The sequence below is a fragment of the Cebus imitator genome, unplaced genomic scaffold (assembly GCF_001604975.1).
Source record: "Cebus imitator isolate Cc_AM_T3 unplaced genomic scaffold, Cebus_imitator-1.0 Scaffold166, whole genome shotgun sequence".
In the NCBI taxonomy this organism is placed as follows: domain Eukaryota; kingdom Metazoa; phylum Chordata; class Mammalia; order Primates; family Cebidae; genus Cebus; species Cebus imitator.
The window spans coordinates 915,412-934,225 of NW_016107481.1; the positions used below are offsets into that span (position 1 = coordinate 915,412).

Consider the following 18,814-nt stretch of genomic DNA (forward strand, 5'->3'; position numbering starts at 1 on the left):
AGAACAAAAGGAAAATCCCCCAGTAGAAGCCTGAAGTGACCCAAAGTATTACTTCTCTGTGTTTAGTGAGAGGGAGAACAATAACAACAACAACAACAAATCTTCAAACCCCCAATTTTAAATTTTCTGATAACTGAACACCTTGGCATTTTTAAGATCTAGGCGGCTTTTTATTGGTAAGAGTTGTAATTGATACCAAATTTTACAAGTTCATTTCACCTTAACTATCAGTTGAGTTCATTTTTCTTAACCAAACAAGCCATTTCCTTAAGATCATTTAAAACTGAATTTCTTTCCAGCACACATCATATAGTTTGCTCATCCCTGTCTTGTTAAAGGACACCTAAAAAACAAACACTATTACATATGTATGCATATTACAATCATGAGGCAGTATTGCAAATTAGCACTTTAGTCAACTATCTTAAGTTAAATACTTTCTTCCAAGGTGAGAAGGGTTTTGTTTTCATAAAAATGATCAACAAATTATGTTCTTATATACAGATAGCTTTTCTGGGATTAAGTACATTTTCAGTGAAATAAGCACAGACTGAGGCTGCTTGGTGGCAGTGAGACTGTGGTGGAAAAGAGACAGTATTGTCAATGTATGTAATTTTCACCCTGAACATGGTGTGTTTGTTTTTTAATTTTCAATCCTCATCCTACATTTGCCAAGACTTCCATCTCTGCAATGGAGGCACATATGTACAGGGTTTGTGGTTTTGAAACAACAGCACACAACTCTGTGCTGCAAATGGCTCTGATTTAAGGTTTAGGAAAACCTGGGTGCCTGGGGCGCTCCCTTGGTTGCCTGCAATTCTGTGGTTCAGAACCTCAGCCAACTTGAGCCCTATAGAGGAGCTCCGCAGGTGTCTTCCACTCCAGTGTGGACGGCAACATTCCTGGCAGAGGCTTGTGGGTTAGACAGTACCATCTGGCATAGCACAAGAGCACAGAGTACGAAACTGTCCCAGCTGTAGTAGTGACAGCCCCATCTTCACAGATTTACCTCTCCTACACAAAACCAGTTGGTGAGGTTTTTACTTCCTTTCACTTTATGAAAACAATTAACATAGAAATTCAATACAAATGTGTGTATCAAATTTAAAGACATATAAACTCAATTTAAAAAACTGAGTACACATCACATTTCACCTGCAACACAGGCCAGAATTTCCTTGTGACAAGCGAATTCACTGAAGACCTGCAGTGCATCACATCACAACGTGGAAAACACAAATGTGACTTTCTTTTAGTCTAATTGCATATTATAGGAAATGTGGTTTCAAGTGTGATTTACTTGTAAATCCCACCTTATATGTCCATACCTGACTATGTGCAACCCAGCCTATAAGATTTTGTTTCTGGGCCTGGCGAGGTGTGTCTCACGCCTGTAATCCCAGCATTTTGGGAGGCCGAGGCAGGTGGATCACCTGAGGTCAGGAGTTTGAGACTAGCCTGGTCAAAATGGTGAAACCCCATCTCTACTAAAAATACAAAATTAACCGAGTATGGTGGTGCATGCCTGTAATCCCAGCTACTTGGGAGGCTGAGGCAGGAGAATCGCTTGAACCTGTGGGACAGAGGTTGTGGTGAGCCAAACTCGCACCCCTGCACTCCAGCCTAGGCAACAAGAGGAAAACTCAGTCTCAACAAAACAACAACAACAAAAGATTCTGTTTCTAAAATTAAGAGGAAAAAAGTCTTCCTTTAGTTACCCATTTTTTTTCTTACCATGAGCTTTGGGTGAGCTGTTTTTCTGCTGTCCTAGAAGTTTTTCCCAAGTCTCTCTAGGGCCAGGAAATTAACACAAATCTGGCCTGAGATGCTAATGGAAACTTTCTGCTTGGGACCTGCCTACAGATCACATTTCCCAAATTGAAACTAACACGCTTCTGCTACACACTCTGCTGCAGCAAGACCAAAGAATTCTGTGGAACAAGGGTTGGGGTAGTGGGGATGAGGGGTGGGGAGATCATCAATACATAACATATACAAAACAAGAGACAATAGGAAAGAATGCAGAACCAGAGGAACTGCAATCTACTCACAGGGTCTGTTCCCAATCTTTAGAGAGAGCTTCCCCCAACTCCTTCTCAAGTCCTGACACTAGGGAGCAGGTCCAGAAAGCTCACACTTTTCCAGACAGCACAAAGGCTCAGGGCATCATTCAGATTCTGGTGACCTGCAACTAATATCGTCCTTTATGGAATAGGAAGCTCTGTCCTGACCCTGGAAACAAAATAGAACTGTAGTCTCCTAAGCAAGCAGTCACTGCCTCCAAACCTCTGGGTCCTGAATCTTGAAGGAGAAGCTTCCAAATTTCACCAAGATAGTTCAACAGGCCGGGCACGATGGCTCACATCTGTTAATTCCAGCACATTGGGAGGCTGAGGTGGGCAGATCACTTGAGGTCAGGAGTTCAAGACCAGCCTGTCCAACATAGTGAAACCCAGTCTCTACTAAAAATACAAAAATTCACTGGGTGTCAAGTGGGCAGCTGTAATCCCAGCTGCTCAGAAGGCTGAGGCATGAGAATCCCATGAACCTGGGACATGGAGGTTACAGTGAGCCGATATCCTGCCACTGCACTCCAGCCTGGGCCACGGAGTGAGACTATGTTTCAAAAAAAAAAAAAAAAACAACTGAAAGTGGCTCCATCTGAGCAAAAGGGATCCTGGTGCTGAGTATGGGTTTGTGGGAGGAGGGGGGATAGTGGTCAGGGACTGATTATATCTGCAGACTGTAACCTATACAAGTGAGATTTGATGACTAAGAACATTTCCTGCGGTTTCTCCCCGCAAGTTTTGGCTACCTCTTAAGGCCCCTTTCCCTAGGTTTTGGAATTTCATGTAAAGCTGAGAACTTTGCCCCACCCTCTGACATCTTGTTTTTCTATAGGAGAAGAGAAATCTCTAGCTAGGGGAAGTTAACCTTTATTTTAAAGTATGTGAACAATCCCCATCTCCTTGAAAGGCATGAAGAGAAATTCAGCAGAGTGGCATTTTCCTGCTTTCTGAACACACCACCTACCAATTTATCCAGGGTGCTGCAGTGGAGGTGGCCAAATGGCACCTAAGATGAGAGAAAGGGAATACAATCCTATAACAGAAGTTGAACAAACAGTATTATTCCAGCCTCTCCTTCCCTACCCTGGCCCTCTCCCTCTGACTCCAAGAATAAGTCACCAGAGTCCCCTAGAAGATTATTGAGTTTCTGCTCTTAAACGGTTCTTTTTCCAAGGAGGAACGAGGTCTGTTTTCTAATGTTGGGGCCTCAGATACTCTGTGATTGCAACTTAATTTTGTCATTGCTTCTTTTCAAAGATTATTTGGGATGAATTGTTTCTTTTGTTTACTATCCAACAAACGACCTCTGCTAATCTTATATTTTATCTCCCTAACATATGGAAAAGCTATTTATTCTAGCCAATCACAATAAAGTGAAGAAAACCCCATTTTATGGAAAGGTATATATCACTAGTCTGTTGATCATTAAAGATATGATTACCAGTGAAAACCCTCTGAAGGTGGCACATTTATGCTTCCAGGAACAGATGGGGACACGCATTTTCCTTGCAAATACTTTTGAAATTGCTCTACTGGTAGCAGTATAAAAATGATATACAGATGCCAGGGCCGGCATGGCCAGGATGAGTGCGCCAGATTTACACAGTAAAGCCTTCACACGCAGGCTGTCAGTTTTGATTGATCTCTACTATACCTCAGGAACTTGTTGACTAGGTAGGGAAACAGTGCAAATAATTCACTGCAGCAAGTCAGATAATTCATACAACCAATCGGTCTGCTTCACTTTCTGGCTGTGACATACGAGCCTCCCCTACAAAGATGCATCATTTTCCAGCTTGAGCAATATTCGATGTCAGGGAAGAAAAGGTATTAAAGCCACACAAAAGGAGTCTGACTATCGCAGAACGAGAAATTATTTTGGTAATGGGGGCCAGATCCTGCTCTACTCCAAGTCCTACCAGAGCTTTCAGACCCAATTGTCATTATCATATTGATTAAAAAAAAAGTTCATCATAGTGCAATTTTAGGTTTAACGCCAACAGATAGGGAAAGAGCAAAGAATTATCCCACAAAAGCACAACATTCTTACCGCAGGGACGTTTCCCTGTTCCAGTTCATTGATGGAGTTGATTAAGTTTAAATGAAGCAGACACTGGATAAAAGTAAGGGTATTGACCACTGGGCACCGAGATCTGTGCTTGAAAGGACCTGATACATGCAGAAAAGCAAGATTTGCTAAATGCTCTAATCTTCAATCAAATCTTACATCAATACAGACAAAGTTTGGTAATGAGAGATTCAATGAAGCATGCGGGAGAAAGAATTAATCCTCTTGGTCTAAACTGGCTTCAACTTTGAAGCTTGCTCCGAAGGAAAGACAGTTATCTAAATGCTAAATAAGAAACTTATTGTACTTTTCATGGCATGCTAATCTTTTGTCTATTTCATCTCTATTATGTGTATGCTCATAGATTGCAGTTGTCATGGTGATGATATCTAGCCATGCTCCGGGGATGGTGGGGAGAAGCCGGCGCAGAGGTGGAAAAGACCCCCACGCAATCCACAGTACAAAAAAAGAAAAAGAGAGGAGAGAAAAAGAGAGAGAGGGGGAGAGAAGTAGGTGGGGACTGGACACCTCCTGGGCCCTTCCCGCCAGGCCCACACCCCAGGGTCCTAAGGAGGGCTATACTCGGAACAGTGGAACAGCCTGGTGCCATGAACTCAGCAAGGCAAGCAGCACTCGGTAGTGGCAGTGGAAGAGCGGGTTGGGCAGCGGTTCGACCTCAAACCTGTTTCCCCTTAAAGGTTCCCAGCTTTTAGTCGGTAGGCTCCTCCCTCCCCATAGTGTCCCCTTCCCCTCACAGCTGAAGGGTAGAAACGACTGTTGGAGAGGGGACCGAGAGAAGAAAGGGCTCGAACACTTCACTGGTGGACAAGTCCTGCCTGGCTGTGTCGGGGCGGAAAGGTGAATCTTCTGATCCTGACTGCTACAGGGGGATGAATACCGAGAAGAGCAGCCCACGCAGCCCTGGCAGGAGGTGGAAGCTATAGGGTCACCCAGGGCCCTGGCGACCAAAGGTGACCCTGGGCCCTTTATGTGTTTTACAAAAGTTGCCAAATTAAGACGGGATTATAACTGCTCGAGTCCTTGTCAAGCTGAAAGGTTGGGAGCCTCAAATATGCCCCGGCAGTGTTGATGAAAAGCTTAAAAAGTAATAAAAGGGAGAAAAGAGCGAGGAAAGTAACATGTATATCTCTTATTAAAGAGAAGAGCCACAGAGAGGTTGTGAACTTGAATCACTGTTTGAACTTTAATTTGTTCATTAACAGGATTTGCCCCTCACTGTGAATGTTATTACTTCCCTTTGCCACTCAGCAACAACTCTGGGCATAATGAAAGAATCTGGCAAAAAGTTAAATGCCTGGTAATTAATTCATTTAATTGAAAAACGGGGCAAGAGAGAAAGAGAGGTCCCAACGAAAAAGCGGAAGGCAGAGAGGCTGGGGGAGGGGACAAGGCTAAAATGTGCATGGAGACCCTCTCCAAGGCCCACCACCTGTGGGCAAGAGGAGGCTTGGTCTCTGATGAGGTCTCTTCAGCAAAATTAATGCCAGCAACCCCCGAAGACCCTCATCCCAATGACATCTGCTACTGGTCCAAACCCCCTGGCCAGGCTTTCGGCCAGGGGTTAGTTTGAATGATCTGTTAGGGTGGCAGTGGATACCAGAAATCCAAAAACAATAGATATTCATAAACTCTTTCATTAAAAAGTGAAGAGTTGTCTTTTGCTTTCCCCTGTCCCTTCCTTCCCTTCAATCAGGTTTCTTATACAGTATTCTGTTTCTAGGCTGGAGTGAAAAGGACTGTCAGTAACCTGATTTAATCTGCATGTTTGCATCTTAATCAGCCTTATAACATCATGCTTTCTTTCCTTCCCCCACCCCAGCAGATGATTTAAATAAACTCATGAGACGAGAAATGAAATGAACACTCCTTGCTCCTCCTCAAAGCACTAGGACTAATTTAGCTGGCTTTGCCTCTAACCTCACAGGGCCTACCTTTTTCTTTGTCACTTATCTTCTTTCTGTGTTTGTCAACCACTGCACGCCATCTTCTTTCATGTACATCTTCCTTCCAAGGGAAGCAATGCACTATTCAGGCACCCCAGAGCTATTGGCACGATGTTGCCCTTGCAGCCAAATAAGAGAACAGCAAAGTTCAGGAAATCAGAGGTAGGTCAGTTATCCTTTCCTATTTAATAAGTTTAAGACTTACCACAGTTAGGATTTCCAAACATTTTAAAAACTAGTGTCCATATACATAATCAGTGTAATTTTCTTTAGAAATACAATTATCTACCATGTATTATCCCACTACAAAATGACTAAGGACAGAAAAAAAGAGAAAGGTAGAAAATGGGAGGCATTATAAATTAATTCGTAGTATCCAAAACTATTTTCTTGGTTTGTTTTTTAATTAACTCACTTCTAAACCCCAGAAGAGAACAGAATTTCACTATCACCAAATAAACAAAATAATCAACATTACTATTTTGCTGGCAGCATCTTCGCCCTTTGTCCCAATGCCTCTCACTATTACAATCCGAACTGCAAACTCCATACAGCGATAAATAATCTGTACTTGTGTCTTCCTGAAAACCAGTGGTTGGGACACACTCAATCGGTATTAATAATAGGAAGGGGTAAGGGACTTTTAAAAGGGGCCATTTTATAAGTTGAAACAAATTCTAGGGCTTATTTAGCATCAGAGTTACTTCTCATCTTTTATTGTCCCTGGATACTGAGTGAACTGTCTTTTCGAAAGTTGTGGGTCTATCCTAGTTTTATTCTGGACAATTAATACTACTAGGAGTCTACAAACAAAACAAACAAAAAAGTTCCCGCCTACTCCACACTGAGCCCTAAACTGCTTTTATAAAATAACTTTAAAAAGACCATATCGACCAGGTCTACTAATCTTTCCATTATCCTAATCTAGACCCTGATCACTTTACACATAAATGAGTGAGTTTCTTCTTCCCTCCAATACAGCCTTCAGAGTGCCTTAAGATTAACTATCCTAAACTCCTACTTTGCCTTGGTAGTTCTGATTGCCTATAACAGCCCCAGCTTCTTAAATTGGTCTTCAAGCCTCCTTCCTACCCTCCCCACAGGCATTAATTAGCTGTTCCTGATTTGTTTTCCACTACTTGCCTACATAAGGCAAGACAGCTCTTCAGGCAGACAGCTCTCTCTGTCCCCTGAAAACATCACATGAATTGTCTTTATTTTACTGAAGATGCCAGGCACCATGTTAGGCATTACAAATATTATCTTATTTAATCCCTTCAATTTAAGAGATGAGGATAATTATACCCATTTTAAGGCTGTAGAAGGCTAAAGAAGTTAAGGTACTTGTTCAACTAAGGTCTCACAGCAGCGCTAGAATTTTTACATCTGGCTCAAAAGCTGGTATACTTTCCACTCTGGTACACTCTCACCCCTACTGTACATGTGCTGTGTGTTCTGATCCCTCCTTTCCCTTGCCACCTGGGATGATTTCTCAGTTTCACTCTATATATCTGACTCCTGTCCAACCTGCAAATCCAGAGAGAAATTCCCACCTCTGTCTTGAAACCTTTCAACCATCATCCTAGTCCTTGGCAGATTGCTGAATTTACCATCTGCAGCACTCACTTGGTGCTCCCATTTTCTGCCTTGTATTGTATGTTTTATTTTTATTCAGTCCCTTCCAACCAGACTGAAAGTTCCTTGAAGATGGGAATTTGCCTTATATTTCTTTATATTCCTCCCTGACTCTCTAGTGCCTAATATTACAACTCCCATTTGTCATATACTCACCTCATGCACACTAATCCTTAGAAGTGAGCATTGTTATTACTGCCATTTCACAGAAAAAGAAACTGAGACTCAGAGAGATGAAGAAATTTGCCCAATCCACTAAGCTGATAAGCAGATCTGATATCCAAACACATACTGCCTGAATCAAATGCCTCTTTTCCTTAGCCACTGCATTGTCCTGGCTCACATACATGGTGCCTCATACAATGTGAACGTATGAAATGTCCCTGTGTGGAGGATACTCAACAAGCTTCCAGAAAACATCCCTCTAACATGACTTCAGAGAAGGGGCATTGTTTTCACTCTTCAGGAGGTGAAATCCTACAACTCAACAGAAGAAAGGATGAGCATATACTCACCTGAGGACACCCACATCTAATTGCCTCTCCTCTCTAGAAGCCATGGTTCATGTTGGTGGGAGCCAATGATGCTGTCTACATATGTACAGGAGTTTCTGTGAGGTAGAGAGGCAAACTGCCCTTCCCCCTTAATCCTCTGTTCCTTTTAAATACACAGAGGAAAGAAGGAGAATATTAAACCGTTAATTTCTTTTAATGGTCTGCTGGTTAGTGGTGGAGGGGCAGGGGTCCTGCTGTGTCTTCAACAGAAATGAATTGCTACTGTGGGAAGAATAACAATTGTTTTTGAAAAAAAAAATGTTCATAGCTGGCCGCTAAAGGCAATCTGTAGAACTCAAACCAGCTTCTTCTTCTCCTCTAAGACATGAACATGACAATGGGGATGAATGAAATCTCTAAGAAAAGAAAGACCATTGGGAATATAATAATCAAGGCCTAGGAGTCTGGTCAATTTTCTCCACAAGGAAGATTGTCCTTTCAGTGCCACTGCTGTAGGTTTGAGCTTGATAGTATAAAGGGGGCTATTCTAAAGGTTACTTTATGCACAACAGGTCTTCAGGAAGTGTAAAAACAAAATCTCTTGTGATGGCAACAGGGTACTTCCTATGAATTTGAAAAAGGAGGAATAATGACTATATTATCCATTTGTCTCTAGTATCCATGCTAAAACTGTTCTATTCTCCCAAGTTCCCATGAGAGGGTTTCTACCTTTCTTTATATTTTGGTTCAAATATCTGGACAACTCAAGGGCTACAAGTGTTGCCTTCACCTATTAAAACTGCATTGTAGCACACAAAATCCTGCACATGTCCAGCAAATGTTTAATTGACTTCATCTGAGATGAGGCACAAACTACCCTACGAAGTAGACTAGTAGATATTACTACTATATACATTTTGCCTATGCGAAAAACTAAAATTTGCCTCAAGAAGCATAATTGGCACATTATAAACCTAGTTACCACTCCTGGTCCAGGACCCTTTCTACCACTTCTCAATTCTCATGGCAATTCTCCACCTTTTCTGTACTCTGGATCGACACGTGAATTTTGTAATCTAAAGACAGTAACCTTTCTCTTTGAAAGAGAAGGACTTCAAACTATACCCACCAGACTATTACAACTATCTGGACCACACAGAGAACTATCCTCTTCCCACTCCTGAAGCTATAAACACCATAGACAAAATTTAATATTTAGACTCAAATTTTAAAATATTTGGATGAACTCTTAAACCTATAGAAGATGGGTAGTCATGTCATAGTGTGGTGGCTCTTGCCTGTAATCCCAACACTTTGGGAGGCTGGGGCAAACGTATTGCTTGAGCTCAGGAGTTCAAGATCAGCCTGCACAACATGGCAAAACCCTGTCTCTACCAAAAATACAAAAAACTAGCCAGGCATGGTAGCACATGCCTGTGGTCCCAGCTACTCAGAGGGCCAAGGTAGGAGGATGGCTTGAGTCTGGGAGGCGGAGATTACAGTGAGCTGACATCATGTCACTGCAGCACTTCCAGTCTGGGTGACAGAGTGACACCCTATGTCCAAAAACAAAAGAAGATAGGCAGTCATGATGGTTAGGATACCCATTTCAAAAGGAAGGCTAAAATCACTGTTACTTATTTTTCTGCAATTATTATCTATGGATGGTTTGTTAGATAACTGATACTCCCTTGTACTCCTAACATAATTCTTTTTTTTAGATGGAGTCTTCCTCTGTCACCCAGGCTGGAGTGCAGTGGCCTGATCTCGGCTCACTGAACCCTCCACCTCCTGGGTTCAAGTGATTCTCCTATCTCAGCCTCCCGTGTAGCTAGGATTACTGACATGTGTCACCACACCCAGCTAATTTTTATATTTTTCATAGAGATGCAGTTTCACCATGTTGGTCAGGCTGGTCTCGAACTCCCGACCTCAGGTGATCCACCGGCCTCAGCCTCCCAAGGTGCTGGAAGCCACCGTGCCTGGCACCTAACATAAATTTTCAGAGTCATTCTGTCTACCTAATGGACAAGTAGTCCAGTATCTTTCCCCAGGAAAGATCTAGAATTGGATCTGTCCACCTTGTTCACTGACCTTTTAATTAGGTGTATAATCCTGGTATCCAGGACCCAGCAGGTTTTCCCTTCTCCAATGTCTGGACAACACCCAAGTTCATCAAAGTAGAAACAGGACTCAGTTCCAGACTTTACACCTGGCTGAAATAAGGATATTCTTTTTGTCTCAGCTCAATCTTGGCTAATCTCCATATGCAATCTAACTCTGGAGTGAAAGAGGGGAATGACTACTTGTTGCTTTGGGATTTGCTGCCCTATTTCTTTGTCTGCTGGCTGACCTTCCCTATGTAAGAGCATCAGCATTTGCAACGTTGGGTTTAAGGAGGAAAGCGCTTTCATCTTTGTCCATTGGCCTTGATCTCTCCTGATCATTATGGTCTGGATTCTTGCTAATCACTAATGATCCCTTGGCCCTCTATATAATACTAAAGGTATTAGACTTGAACTGTTAGGAAAATTCCTACTCAGCTAATTACATTCTTTCTGCTTTTCTTGGTTTTCCATATAGTCTCAGCCAGAATTGAATTTGAATTATTTCCTCATATTTTACATTGTTTGCTGTTTTGTGGAAACCAATTAAGTTGTTCCCTCAGATGAATACAACTAACTATAATTCAAAAGCTGCATGACTTACCTCTTTCTTCCCCCTCCTTCTCTTTTCTCTTTTTCTTGGATGACATTCTATACCATCTCCTGCATTCTGGACTTGAATATTATAATAAGAGCTTAAATCCACTGGGCTAGGAGTTTCATGATTCTGTATTTTGTATAGTAGGTAGAATATTATTAACTTAATATGGTGGTTCCACTATAAATATACTTTTGAGTCTGTATTTATAATCAACTACTAAAAATGACAAGTGTTTTATCTCACAGGTTAGACCTCACCTATAGGCTAAGAGAAGGTGAAATTTATTGTAATAGTCAAAAGCCTTGCTCACTAAATAGAATAATTTCTTAAACGAGTATGATTCTTTTTTTTTTTTTTTTTTGAGATGGAGTCTCGCTCTGTTGCCCAAGCTGGAATGCATTGGCATGATCTCAGCTCACCACAACCTCTGATTCCTGGGTTCAAGTGATTCTTCTGCCTCAGCCTCCTGAGCAGCTGGGACTACAGGCATGCGCCACCACGCTCAGCTAATTTTTGTATTTTTATCAGAGATGGGGTTTCACCATGTTGGTCAGACTGGTCTAGAACTCCTGACCTCGTGATCCGTTCGCCTCATCGGTCTCCCAAAGTGCTGGGATTACAGGTGTAAGCCACAGCACCCGGCCAATGAGTATGATTCTTTAGTATAAGAAATGTAGACTGCCAATCCTGTGGAATTACATAGGGCAACCCTAATTTTAGCCATGACATCTTGAATGTTTCCCACCTAATTTCATATTCTAGAACTTAGCTTTTTAAATCATACCAAATTTATGCACTGAAAAAATTTAGAATCAACCAAACTGTTGAAAATATAACTCTTTGAAGTACTATGTCTTTATCATGCATGCCAATGCACTACACATGTATATATATGATTGTTAAGTTTGTCATTCATTGACAATCAAAGAGAATGTATAGCACGTTTCTTTGGCTTCTACTCTTAATTCCAATGGTGCTGCCGTATGTTAGTACAATGACTTTAGAACTAGTTAAAAAGTCACTGAGGGACGCCATCTAATTTTCTTTCAGCTTGTTTTGATCCCAAATTTTATTATCCTGACTTGATCACCCACCTTATTCGTCAGGGCACTGATGGATGCTAAAGAAAGATGGCTTGCCACCCCAAGGCTCCTAAACCAGATGTGCTATGGGTTCTGAAAGCAGTACCCAATGAAGAGCTCCAAAAACAGTTTGAGCAATGGCAGCAATGGAAGCACCTACACAATAAGTGACAGCCTTCCAAGATGACTAGATAAATGAGAACACACTAAAATGTTTGTGTAAGTTCTGGAGTAGTTGTTAATATGCAGACACTAGTCAGATCTTGGTTATACCGTTTCAGCCCTCTAGCACGATATTAGTTAGGGACAAAATTAGTCCCAACATATTGTACTTCAAAAAAATTTTACATCCTTTAGGTGCATCTTGCAAATTTCACAAAAAATGTTTTAATATTTAAGGATCTAGATATTGTTTTAAATGATTTCAAGCATTATCTAAGAAAAATTAAAACTGTAACTGAGATAAACATATTGGGTATGTTTTTATATTTTTTAAACCAATTAATTTGAACCATGTGTATGCATGACTACTTGGGATGCATTTCGCTTACTTAATTGTAGACAACTCTGACTTAAGATTGGGGGAGAAAAGGTACTGTATGTGGTCTTGGTTTTAACTAGAAATAAGTGCTTTCAATTCACATGAAACCAGCCAGTCCAGTATACCAAATAAAGAGCAAGACCTTTTATGGATTATTTTGCATTCTAAAGTAATTAAAAGAATATCCCCTTCAATCATGTATGTCCTTTAAATTTTGTTTAATGAGATTTAAGGAGAAAAAAAAAAACCACCCATGGTACTGTGTGGTATTGTGAATATGGCACAAGCTGGAGAAAGCTTTCTGATTCCTATTTTCTTCCCTTGACTGTCTGCTTAAAGGTAATCGATACAATTTTCCATTTGTATAAAGGAAAGGCCACAGTTCCTTGAGTTTCTTGGAGCCAGGAGAAAATATACATATTTTAGTTACATTTCAAAAATGACTTATTAAATGTCCATAGGGATCATATTCAATGTCAAAGTGAAGTGGAGGACCTATAATAGATAATGAATAAATACTTACTGAATGGATGGATGGAAAAAAAGAAAACTGTATCTTGGGCCAACACATATGGAGTTCATTGTAAAATTAACTCCCACAGATTAGCCTCCCAAAGTATTTCGTCCATGTAAATACAACTTCTGGCTATCATATAATGTTAAGCCTAAACCATCTGCTAAATTCGGACTTAATTTTTCCAGTTATTCCAGTTTTAGAAAATGTTTGGTCTCTTATAAATAGAGCGCTCTCACTAACTTACTTGTACTGTTTGGTTACATAATATCTCTGTTCCTCAGTTTATGGCAGAATGGAAATAAGACAAAAACCTCCTCCTTCCTATAGGAACTTTTTTGAGTACATTGATAAATACCTACAAAATGATAAATGCTACTACCTCTTTCAACATCTGCACGATGTTAACTAAACACAAAATATTTTTAGTGTGTGAATTAAAATGCCTCTTACTGATGGCCTCAGATGTTTCCTTGTAAGATACCATGTCAAGAATTGGTTGATATATTATCCGTCCTTCCAGAACGCACTGACATCACACTTCCTAATAGCTTGGTATGATGACTGATGTCAAAATCGCCTGCATGGAACCATCCCTGCCCTGGACTGACATCATGTATTAGCGTGACAGAGACTAAAAAGCTAAGAACGCCCTGCAAGGGCCGGCTTTGGGCACCGGGGATGGGGGCTACTAGCGTGAAGGGCCTCAGTCCTCAGGCTTTGATCTAGGAAGAGAATGAAAGCTGGAGGTCTAGTGGGCGGGAAGGAGGCGGCCAGATAGGCAAGAACCCCCAACAAGAGTAGGGGCATTTTTTTCTTCAAATTCCAATTCCATCCAGCGATAGACAGTCTCCTGGTTCTCCTTCCTCCACGACCACAACACAATGGCACACACTTTTGCAGGAAACTGAAATCGAAGCGCGGGCAGTCTCTGAGGTAGGCTGGAGCCCAGCCGGCTGCGGGGAGAGGCAGGGTCCAGCCACCTTGGCGTGGCCTTGGCGAGCGTTCTGGGGTCAGGGGCGTCGTTCTCACCGCGCTCCACAGCGCGACACCCGCTGCCCTCGCGACCTCGCGCCCGGGCGACCCAGGCATCGCCTCGCTGCGCCGACCTACCCGGCCGGCCCTCTCCACGCCCTCTCCTGGAGTTTGCGGCGGGCACAGCTCCCTCCAGACTGGGTCTCTCCACTAGCCTCCTCCCCGACTGCAGCGTGGGAACCGGAGCTACCCGAGCCACGAGCCCCAAGTGCATACAAAGCTCCCAACGGGGCTACGGCGCCCCCACGGCTCGCTACCCTCGGCTCCAGGAGCGCAGAACGCAGCGCCCTGGGTCACCGCGTCTGCCCGTCGGAGCAGCCCCACTGAGGGAAAGCCTCGGGCAAGAAGAGCGACCCTGCGCACGCGAGCACCCCCGCCCCAAGCAGGGCCCTCTGCCTGAGGGAGACTCTCACCTCAAATAAACGAGCGCTGCCGCCTGAAGGGGAGGACAGCGGGCGGAGAATACTCACGCTGGGCCCGGCCGCGCGGGGACTTCGCGAGGAACCACGCGCGGGCTCGCGCCGGGAAGCAGAGCCCCAGCCCGCAGACCCGCGCACGCCCCAGCGCCAAGTCCTCGGAAGGGAGGCCTCTACCGTCCGGCCGCGGACCTGCACCCGTTGAGGGCGACACCGCCCCGCCCCCGGCCCCGCCCCGGCCCGGCCCCGGCCCCGCCCCTCCCCGGCCCCGGCCCCGCCCCGCCCCACAGGCCTCCTTTTCCCCTGCACCCTCCCTCCCCTCCTCAACGCCCGCCGGGTGCAATCTGCTCTCTCTGGGAGACGAACGCGAAGCGACGTGGAAACCCTTCCACCAAAATGAGCTGTGATATCCTTTTGATGGCTATAATTTATTCCAAATCGTCCCTGGACTGAAACGATCAATTAGCAGCCCGAAACGCACTGTGAAGTAAATTGTCACACTCTCTATTACAGGATGGTTATCATATATTTATAAGGTGTGTTTTCTGCAATCAGAACCAACAAGGTGCTGAGCGATCAGTCATAAACGCACTTCTTCAAAAAGAGAGGGAGAGAAGCTCAGCATTGTGTGGCGGGGAAAGAATCTTCATGACAGTTGTCTCCCCACTCAGTGATGTTTTGTCTTGGCACCTGGGAAGTGCAGGGAGGGCTGGAGCTCCCGACGGACTCTCTTCGCCGGCGCGCCTCGGCGAGCGCGGTCCCTGCGGACTACCGAGAGACCCCAGAGGAGAGGTTTCCTTATTGTGTAAATACAAATCAGGCGTTAAGGGCCGCTCTCTCCGTCTTTCTCCGTCATCTCTCTTTTCCAGGAGAATAATATCTTACTCTTTGCTTTGAAGCTTCTAGTAGAATGTTTGCATCCTACACTTAATCCTAAGTCTTTTTCCTTCTTCCTTGGGTCTCAAGGTGTTGACCTCCTCTCTCTCTAATTAAGTGATGATGTTCGGTAGAAATTATGTCTCGGTGATATGTTACCCACAGAAAGAGCCCTGCTTTCTGAATTGAAATCCCAGCAGAACTCTTCCATCATTCATAAACGAGATAGCCCAAAGTTCTAAGAAAGTAGTAAGAAATGCCAGTTTAGGCCAGGTGCCATGGCTCACGTCTGTAATAGCACTTTGGAAGGCCAACGCAGGTGGATCATTTGAGGTCAGGAGTTCAAGACCAGCCTGGCCAACATGGTGAAACCCGGTCTCTGTCTCTACTAAAAACACAAAAAATTAGCCGGGTGTGGTGTGATCCCAGATATTCATGAGGCGGAGACAGGAGAATCTCTTGAACCGGGGAGGTGGAGGTTGTAGTGAGCCGAGATAACACCACTGCACTGCACTCCAGCCTGGGCGACAGAGTGAGGCTCTCTCAAAAAACAGAAGCCTCATTCAGTCTGGTAGCTACTTTGACTGGACCAGGCCATGGAGACATTGTTGTTTTCCTTATTTATAGTCATCCTCAGTGGTCAGGAATATACATCTGGAACTTCTGAGTTTTTCCCCTTACAAACTTTCATCATCAGATAGTCATCCATGAACCATCTCAATCATTTTTTAGAAGGGTTCTAGTTTGCATCCAATTGATACTCCTTTTGCTTGAAAAGCATAGGTTTAGAGCCTAGCCTACTGATTATTGATTGTGAAAAAAATTAGCAGCTAGAATTATGCCTCTGTGGTAATAAAGTGACATTCATGCAGAGTAAGTTACAAGGTATGAAGGCAAGACGCAGAATTTATACCACATTCTTCTTAGGTTAAGTGCCCCCATGACTTTTGCATGGGAGGGCTTGTCTGCAAATGCCAACCCTTGAAGAATGGGGAAAAAGGAAATCTGGTTGTGCATTTGAGCTGTAGAGGCAGCTGTTGCCATTGGGCTTCCACCCCTACCCTCCCAGCATAAATGAAGTACCACATTCCTCTGTCAGAAAGCAATGTGAATAGGATTCCTTGCTTCATCTGAGGACTGGCATAGCAAAGAGCCAGACCCAGCACCTTCACCTTGTGCCTTCCAATGTTATTGATTTAATTTGCATTTAACAGCTAATATTTATTGAGCATTTACTCCATGCCAGGCACTGAGCTTTAAATTACAGATGCAACTTAATTTATGATGGGATTGTCCTGATAAACCTATTGTAGATTAAAAATATCTTAAATTGCAAGTATATTTTGACTTACAATATTTTCAATTTATGATGGGGTTATTTAATATAACCCCATCATAAATCAAGGAAGTTTTTGTACCATTGCAAAGTTGTAGAGAAATCCTAAGTCAAACCATTCTAAGTTGGGGGCCATCTGTATGTGTATTATTTAATTCTTTCAACAATCTTGTTGAAGAAGTTTCTTTATTTTGGCAAAGAGAAAACTGAGACTTGGAAAGATTAAGTAATTTATGCAAGACCACCCTCCTAGGAAGTAATGACTTCAAAACAAAGTCAGTCTCCAATGCCCACAGTCTTCACCCCAATAATATAATACTTTAGAAATTTAAGATTTTGATTTAAGACTTTTTTCCCACCAAAAAGATTTTAGTGGCGCTGATAATACAATGAAAATGGTAAATTCTGGGAGAAGACTGAAAGAACAGCTGTTTGCAAAAGAAAGCCACTTTGGGTACTTATACAGCCCCTCCCACCTGGGTAGATTACTTTTTCTCTGTTTTATCCTTCCTACACTTCGTGATTTCTGTTTCAGAGTTACCACCTGCCTTCTGGCGAAACAGACCTCATCCAAAGTCAATGATGGCTGCTAAGCTTGGGGTTGAGGGGGGAAGGTGGATGCAGCAGACCCCAGAGAAAACAGAGCACCCTGAAGAGGAGCCAGAGGAGACCAGAGGCCCTTGTCTCAGACATCCAGCTCTGAGAGTGAAATGTTGCTTCCTAATGGACTTTAAATTACCAACATCGCTAAACTCTCCCTTAATAGGCTTGTAAAGATTTGCTTGCTACCTTTTTCCTTCCCCCCACCGCCCCCCGCTTCATGTAGAATTTGTAATCAAGAGCCCAATTTTGTCATTTGGAAATACTAATTATCTAATCATGGCATGCTGTATAACGTACTTGTCTGCCCAATTAGCTAGGACAATTATTAAAATTCAGAGGCCTAATTATGTCTCAATTTAATGCTGGCAAACTTGCATACAGAGCAGTAATTAAAATCCTCTCTTTCCCTCTGCCTTTAGGGCAGGGGATGATTAGGCCCTGTCAGGGGGTGGACTGAACCAAACCAGTGAAGCGTATTGTGCAACATGACCCTGCATTGTTAAGTGTGTCAACATATTAACCTGAATTCCCTTCAGCCCCCACATAATCACATTTGGTGAAAGAATAAAGGAGCTAAAACATGAAGCATTTTATTAAAAAAACATAAATTCTTTTTAATTAATGCTTTGAGAGTTCTGGTGAATTTCATGCTTCCAAGTGCTGGAAGACATAAGACTGGTTCGTCTAATTACTAGCAAATTTGCTCTTGTTAAAACTACTTTCTTTTAACTCATTTAAAAAAAATAATTTTTTTGGTAGCATTAAAAAAAGAAGAAGAAAAGCCCTAGCTAGTTGGCTTCCAGTAATACAGTTGATTACCAGCTTTGATGATGCAACACAAGTGAATGTTGACTTCCAAAAGATTCAAATCCAAGACTGGAGGCATTGAAGGGGGAAAAGGCTACAATTTAATACTTGAAAGATGTTAATAAAAGTGGAACATTACAAATCATAATATTGAAATAAATTCAAAATATTTATCTTTTGAGCTCTTAAGTTTGATGTCTGAAATCGAACCAGGGTGAGAAGACCAGAGCACTGCACAAATTTAGGATGCTTTGGAAGCTCCAGACAGTATGTATCCACTTTGCTAGTAGCATCTAAGCAATCTTCTCTATGGAGAAGGGAGAGCCACAAAACTCAGTAAGACTCCTGAGCTGTCCTCTAAGTTCTGGCTTTCATTCATGATGGTCTTTAGAGATTATTCATGTATTCAGCTAAGGAAGGACAACATTTAGTCTAAACCAAAAATGAATTATTCTGGAGCAGGACTTCTTTCAGTTGCTTCCAGACTTCTTGCTGTATGGGTAGCTTCCACAGAGCAAGAGACACACAAATACACACTCATGAACACTCACAGAGAAGCCTTTACTTGGACAGAGCTCACTCTCCTCTCAATCTCAGCTTTCTCTCATCTCAATTAATCTCAGCTTTCTCTCATCTCAATTAATCTCTCTCTTTTTTTTTTTTTTTTT

At 42.7% G+C, this 18,814-nt stretch overlaps 2 long non-coding RNA genes across 2 annotated transcripts in view; one reads left to right on the forward strand and one right to left on the reverse strand.

The window, feature by feature from the left end:
• Positions 1 to 14,733, reverse strand: part of LOC119473538 — a 21,404-nt gene extending 6,671 nt beyond the window's left edge. Inside the window, exon 1 of the long non-coding RNA XR_005202756.1 lies at positions 14,522 to 14,733. This is a non-coding gene — a long non-coding RNA (uncharacterized LOC119473538). The remainder of the gene's footprint in view (positions 1 to 14,521) is intronic.
• A 93-nt stretch (positions 14,734 to 14,826) lies between these two features.
• On the forward strand, positions 14,827 to 17,961 carry LOC119473536. Its single transcript, XR_005202754.1, has 2 exons — positions 14,827 to 15,346; positions 17,272 to 17,961. It is a non-coding gene; the product is annotated as an uncharacterized LOC119473536 (long non-coding RNA).
• Positions 17,962 to 18,814: the final 853 nt, after the last annotated feature.